We start from the raw sequence: 7,606 nt of genomic DNA, 5'->3' as shown, positions 1-7,606 counted from the left end.
GGGCGCGGTCGGGGTTGCGCCCCGATCCAGATCGGGAGGGGGGGCGAGAGGGACGAGAGGGCGGGGTGGGTATCGTGTGTGGGGGGGGGAGTGGGTGCACTCGGGGTTAGGGTTTCGGGGTAGTGGGGGATAAGGTGGGATGGGGTGGGCCTCCTGGTGGCCTGGATGGCCAGTTGGGCCGTTCGGCCCAGGGAGAGGGGGAGGGGGCTTTGCTCTCTTTTTTCTTTGTTTATTGTTTTGTCTTTTTTCCTTTTATTTATTTTTTCCTTCACCGTTTTCTATTATTCCCAATATAATTTAGTTTAGCAAAACTCAAAAGTTGTACCAAATTTAGTATATGTAATTATGCCACATACCGAACATTTAAGTTTTGAAGTTTGAAAAGTTTTGATGTTTGTTAATAATCCAAATTTGAATTCGAATCGTTTTGAACTAACGCAAGTTTAACAACAGTAACCGTGGTGACGTGGCATCATTAGCAGAGGTTCACTGTAGCTTAAGTATCCGGGCGGCACATCAATCTACTCTCTTCTACATGCTGCGAGACGGAGGCTGCCAGAAGCATAGTCTTCGATAGGACTAGCTATCCCCCTCTTATTCTGGCATTCTGTAGTTCAGTCCACCGATATTGCCCCTTTACACATATACCCATGCATATGTAGTGTAGATCCTTACTTGCGAGTACTTTGGATGAGTACTCACGGTTTCTTTGCTCCCTCTTTTCCCCATCTTTCCTTTTCTTCTCGGATGCGGCAACCAGACGTTGGAGCCCAGGAGCCAGACGCTACCGTCGACGACGACTCCTACTACACTGGAGGTGGATACTACTACGTGCAGGCCGCTGACGACGACCAGGAGTAGTTTAGGAGGATCCCAGGCAGGAGGCCTGCGCCTCTTTCGATCTGTAGCCCAGTTTGTGCTAGCCATCTTATGTCAACTTGTTTAACTTATGTCTGTACTCAGATATTGTTTCTTCCGCTGACTCGTTTATGTTCGAGCACTTGTATTCGAGACCTCAAGGCCCCTGGCTTGTAATATGATGCTTGTATGACTTATTTTACTTTTAGAGTTGTGTTGTGATATCTTCTCGTGAGTTCCTGATCTTGATCGTACACATTTGCGTGGATGATTAGTGTACGATTGAATCGGGGGCGTCACAAGTTGATATAAGAGCCGACTGCCTGTAGGAATCCCCTTCCACACTCCTTGGCCGAAGTCGAGTCTAGTCACTATAAAACTTTTACTAACTTGGCTGTGTGTCTTATGGTGCCACGTTGCCATTGGGTGGTATTAGGATCTTTTACTCCTCGATCTTTACTCTGGGACTCTGATCTCTCTTCCATTCAGGTTAAAATGATTTTGCAAACTCTAACATTAGGTTCTCGTACATACTTCCTCCCGGGGAGCCCCTCATTCCAGATGATCGCCTGCTTCACCAGAAGATTCTGAAGATACTCTTTGATGCTTTCCCAAGACCCTTGTGCCCTTCGTTGTTGTGACCCCTACCACTTATAAATCCTTATGGATAAGCACCTACATTTATCGTTCATACCTTCATCCCCAGTTAATCTTATTATTACAGGATGCCTTGAGATACTCGCAGGTGTTACGAGAATCCTTTATGCTTACTGCCATGCAGTCCTTACCACATGAAAGACCTTGCGAATAATTCCTCACACTTTACGGGGATCCGTTCATCCCCAGTTGTTCATGAATTTCACAAATTCTTTGGAATACTAATCAATCTTCGGATAATCCTCAGTAGCCTATTGCTCATGTTCTTCCTTCTCGTCTTGCATTATGGTTAATTCCATATGTCTAACAATATTCATTAAACTCCTTTGAGATTGTCATTCTTATCCTATTGATTCGACATGTGCGTGAATGCACACATTCATTAGTTATTCCCAGGTAATTATTTATCCTTCTGGCTCAGACTTCACTTCAGACATGAGCCGGTTCTCGGCAAATCAAACCTTGATTGATTGTCGATCTAAGCCTATTCAACTTATCCATCCTTAATCAGAGTGTCTGCTTCTGATTCTTGATTTCGAAATCATAATTCCTTTGCACTCAAGCGTCAAATTATTCTGATGTTTCTATAAACCGATGTCTTTGCATCCTTCTTCTTCTGGTTGAGTATTGATACTCACATCAGATCCCTTGTGGACCGCCAAATCCTTTTTGGATTATAGCCGACGGTGTCCATCGCATTCAACAAAAAAACCTTGAGAGTTCTTCCCCTGATACCTAATGCCTTTGACAAATGGTATCCTCTACTTAGTTTCGAGCTTGTGATTATCTACTCCTGAAGTTTGTGGTATAGGTTCCTAAGTTGTCCCGATGGGCTGAACCTATGCTTTCCCTATTCCGTGTGAACTCGAAAGTTATGCGAGTCATACTCTTCTGGTGCTTCACCAGATAAATCTTTGGTACTACAATTTCTTCGAAAACGAGGAGTAAAGGAAAGGTTATGCATTGGAGAAGTGGGAGTCGACCTCGAACTTTGAGTTCATGCCCATAGACACGATGTAGAACTTATCATGGAATCTTCTCGTAAAGAAATTCCCTTTAGGTTAAGTTCATCTTGTATCGGTGAACTGATCCTTTGCATTCGTGGTTCCGACCATATTTTCTCCTTGACTCCATTTCCCGGAAAAGTTAAAGCACTTGTCTTTTGCAATTGAATATACCTGCCCAACCTCTATCTTAATTTACCTTTGAGTATTACTCCCTGGTATCTAGAATTTAAAGGAACTACATAACTTCTTATGATGTTTATCATCAACTATTATTGATCACCAATTCCAATTTTTCCCCGGGTTCTGAGTTGTTTGTCACTCGAGACACCGGTAAGTGAATCGATTCCGCACTCTGATTCAATAACTCTAAGTAATTTTTGTTGCTTATGAGTTTAATAATCCTTCAAGACATTCCTAGCCTGATCAGCTATATCCTTATCATGCTAAATTTTAACTGTGCTACCTGGTCCTTTTTCCCAGAGCACAATTCTGACGATGAGCTAAGCTTACGTCGATTTTCTCATCTTAACATTTTATCTCAAACAGCAAACTTGATTCCGAGTTTGTGCCATATCTGTGGTTCCAATAAGGTTTCGTTGCATCAGTCCTTTGCTTGAAGTAGTCACTGTTCGATTGCTTCTTCGTGGAGCCTCTCGACATAATTTGTTGTGATCATCATCAACATTTTGACTCTTTCTAGGGTATCAATTGATTTCATGATGGTAAGTGCCATCCTCGTCCCTTGGTAATTTGAGTTACCATCAACAACATCTTTACCTTCCTTTCATCACCAACTTGTTCATGTTATGGATGCAACTTGCTATCTAGTTTGTATTATGATCTACCTTGAAGTATTACTGACCTTTATGTCAAGGATGTTGCAAGGATTGCTCCACCTCTTAAGAATTCTTGATATAGTGATACTTCTCACAAGCACCATTCTTTGTTGGTCCCCGTATTGACTAACCGAGAATATCAACAAGTGAACGGTGCTGTTTGGATTCTGCCCTTCTAGCAACCTTATTGCTTTGAAGCTAATGGTCGACCGTTCATTCTTAGACTATTGGTTGTTGAATCACCATTCTAACATTGATCATGCTACCTGAAGCAATATTTCGGGTGCCCCTTTCAACCAATGTCTAATTGTGTATGTTTTCCTTGAGCGTACATCATTATATCATGTTGATCGGGCAAATGTTATCTACTTGTTCACTTAATTGTGGAAATCCATCTTGTTGGAATACTCGATAAATTGTCGCTGAGTCCATCAGCCATATCCCTATCTTCTCCTTGGATAATGATGAAATCTTATTTCGAAACTTGCTTCCTTAGTCATTTCCCGAGAATCTTACAATGTCGTCTCGTCAAATCAAGTTGCACCTTTTTCTTCTCAAGCATATTGAGTCTAAGGTATCTTGACACCAATCTGATCTGAACCTCAGTCAGATATGATGATTGGAACATATTTCCAAGAGTTATAACATTGGTCTTTTATATGAACCGATAAGGTGATGTCATGCCTAGCACACCTGGCCAGAGGACCTATTGTTATAGTTTTCCTTTTTTAGCAAGGTTAGCCATTCTTCCATGAGGAAATTGGAAGACTTATCCTATGAGTTGTTGCTGATGGGTCCTTGTGTATCCAAAGTCCGACCTTTGCTTGAATACCATGTTAATGCTATCTCAAAGCATATCTATGGTACTCCGATTTTCAATAAGAACATTTGAAGCACAATGCTGAATATCCTTCATCAATTATCCAAACACCGTTGTATGGGTAATGTCATGAAATTTCTCTCCCCTTACCAAAAGGGTTTTCTACTTTATATTGTATCATGGATATCATGTTCTACTTGTCCTTGGGAGGGATATACCCCCTGAAATATGTGTATAAACACATTTTCCTTTCCATTGTTTTGTTTAATCTGATAATCGCATTTCCCTTTCCTTTGTTTCGGTTAACCTCTGACTTAGCCGAGCAATGATAATTCCCTGCTTAGGTAAGCACCTCGTTGTACCACTCTGTTAGTAAGACCATGTTACTTTTGTTGATAACCATCCGGTAACCACTGATGGACACGAACTTTGCCTATTGGTCTGCCTCCTTCAACGAGCAGGAAAATGGTAATCTTTGTCCCTCGCCCTTGGTACCGATGTTATTGCTGACATAACTGACATGCTATTGTATGACATGCCTTGCTATCATGACTGTGCAAGATGTCACCACTCCTCCTTCTTTTAACCCACATGGTGGGCCCATAACGTACAGTTCCACAGGATCGAAACCTGCCTCTCCTATACAACCCCTGATCCCAAGGTTGTTCCTCGCGCGTGGCCTCGTACGTAATTCACGAGCCACCTTCCGATGGCTCATCAATTCTGGCATCAGACACAATACTTATTCCCGCTGCTCTGAACCCCATTCATGCCCTGTTTTCAGGCATCAAACGATTGCATGCCCGCTCTAAACTTCTCATGGTACCTTCTTACTTTGCTCTCGATATCTTCTTAAGTTTCAATTCGAGAGTTACTTTCCGCCACCTTCCCCGCTGTTATCTACTAGATAGTCAACCTTGAAGAGGTCCGTACTCCCGATATACCCCCTTATTCTTTCGTAAGTATGATGGAGGTTCAAAGAAAGGATGACGACTTCATTATGATGCCCTGATGCAGTGAATTGAAGACTTCAACGTAGTGGATTGACCTCTTCGAGAAAAGCAACCAAGACCGAGAAGATTGGTTAGAATTTCGTAACCAGACCTTTCCCTCTTAGTCCCCCTCTTAAATCTCGGGACGAGATTTCTTGTAGTGGAGGAGAATTGTGACGCCCGGATACTTAAGCTACAGTGAACCTCTGTTAATGATGCCAAGTCACCTCGCTTACAATTGTTAACCTCATCTTAGTTCAAAACCAGTTCGGAATTAAACTTCAAAATAAACTCAATAGGTGAAAGTGTTGAACCATTAAAACTAAAATGTTCGGTTTGTGTCAATTAATCCGTACTAAATGTTGGTGAAGAAACCACAATTTTATAAAATTTTGAAACACTCTAAAATGATTGAAACAGTAGCAACAACAATTATTTAAACACCTTTTATAATTAATAAAATGTCAAACTAAGTTATTTGGGGACTAGACATTTTGTGACTGTGGACTAGGTTGAAATACTAATTTAGATGCTAAGTTTATATTTTACTAGAACAAAAATAAATGGCAACTAAAAATAAAATAAAACAATAAGAACAAAAGTAGAAACAAAGAAACAAAAAGACCTTCTCCTCCCCTGGGCCTTGGCCCACCGCCCACAGGGCCACCAGGCCAGCCCACCTCGCCCCTGCTTCCCCGCTCCCCTGTTCACGGGAGGGCGTGGCCGCGCCGATGCCTGCCACGGCCCCGACCATCGCCATGGCGGCCATCCGGAGGCCCTCCCCAGCGACCACCTAGCCTATAAGACCGGCGCCCTCTTCCCACGGCACGTGGAACCCTAATCCCCATTCGCCCCTCTCCCTCTTGCACGAGCCGCCGCCCGTGCGTTGCCGTCGTCGTGTCTTCGTCGTCACGTGCACCGGGGCCTCCCTGAGCTTCATGATGGTTTCCCAGAGCACCGCCTCCCTCCTCTACTTCGACTACATCTAAGGGCTCGAGCCGGGCGCCTCTTCTTCGCCGGGATCGAACGCATCTTCCTCTTCGGCCACCAATGCCTCTCTGTCAAATACACTACGACTGCTGCTCCTAAACTCCCAACAGGCCCTCGTGCGCCTACTAGGTGAGCCCCGCCGTGGTTTCCCCTTTGTCTGATGCTTAATCCACTGCTATTGCTTGCTGTTGCCGGTGGTGTTACTCCGGCTGCCGCGTTTACCTCGTCTCATCACGCCCTGCCTTGTTCCTGGCCGGAACCGTCGTAGAGCGCCTGCTCACTCGCGTCCCTACTGGTCGCTGTGTCCGCGAGCCCCCTGCTCGCGCCCACGCGCCCCGGGCCATACCCGGTGCCCCCATGTCCAAACTGTGCAATGTGCCCGGTGCCCGGGCGTCCGCGAGCCCCCTGCTTGTGCAATGCGTGTGTGTGTAGTGTGTGTGCGCAGTGCGTGTGCGCATTGACTATGGCCGCGCCACCTTCGGCCTCGCCTACACTCGCCGTCGTCCGCGCCCGCCTGCTGCTCTGCTACATTAACTGAATGTTACTGTAGCAGTTGCTAGCTTTACTGTTTCTACATTGAGTAGCCCTCTAAATAGCCCCTAAACATAGACTAAAGAGTTGTTAACCAGACTAAACAAAATATGGGAAGCTAGTATACTTGACAAACTCCATTTAACCCCACTGGACCAAATCCTTTTGATGCATGGATTATGAAAATCGCAAAATGCTATGTTCTGTTAACAGAAAAACCGGAAAATAGCTTTATTTTCAAAGCTACTTTAGAGGTGTTGTTGATCCAACAAATGAACTCTAATACGGATGAAAATGTTACTAACATGTAGATCGCAGAAATATTCTCACAATTGATTTAAGGCACAAAATCATAGGATGTGCAGAACAATAGCTATAGCCTCCGGAAAACAGCTAAGTGATGTTTAAAAAAAACTGACGAATTCTCAGACTTAGTGAAATTTCAGGGATTTTCCGGGTATTGTTAAGTCTTTGAAAAATCTTAGAAAATAAATCGTATCTCGGATGAAAATGTTTTCTACATGAAAGTTGCTCAGAACAACGAGACAAATCCGAATACGCGATCCGTTCGTCCGCCACACCTCCCTAGCATAGCGAACATGCAACAATCACCCTCCGTTTCTTCTGTCCGATAATGTCAAACACCGGCAATACTTTCCCGGATGTTCTCCCCACTTCACACGTATCATCTACTACTGCGTTAGGGCACACCTAGCAGCGCTCGTAGTCATGTCATGCATCGTGATGCTTATGTTTGCATTATATTTATTGTTTCTTCCCCCTCTTCTCTTCAGTAGACTACGAGACCGATGCCGCTGCTGCCCCGGTCGACTACGGTGTTGACGACCTCTCCTTCTTGCTAGAGCAACCAGGTAAGCCCCCCTAGATCACCAGATATTGCCTATTCTTCTCTCT

This window comes from Triticum dicoccoides, chromosome 4B, assembly GCF_002162155.2.
Source record: "Triticum dicoccoides isolate Atlit2015 ecotype Zavitan chromosome 4B, WEW_v2.0, whole genome shotgun sequence".
Lineage (NCBI taxonomy): Eukaryota > Viridiplantae > Streptophyta > Magnoliopsida > Poales > Poaceae > Triticum > Triticum dicoccoides.
Note: the sequence above shows the minus strand (reverse complement) of the source record.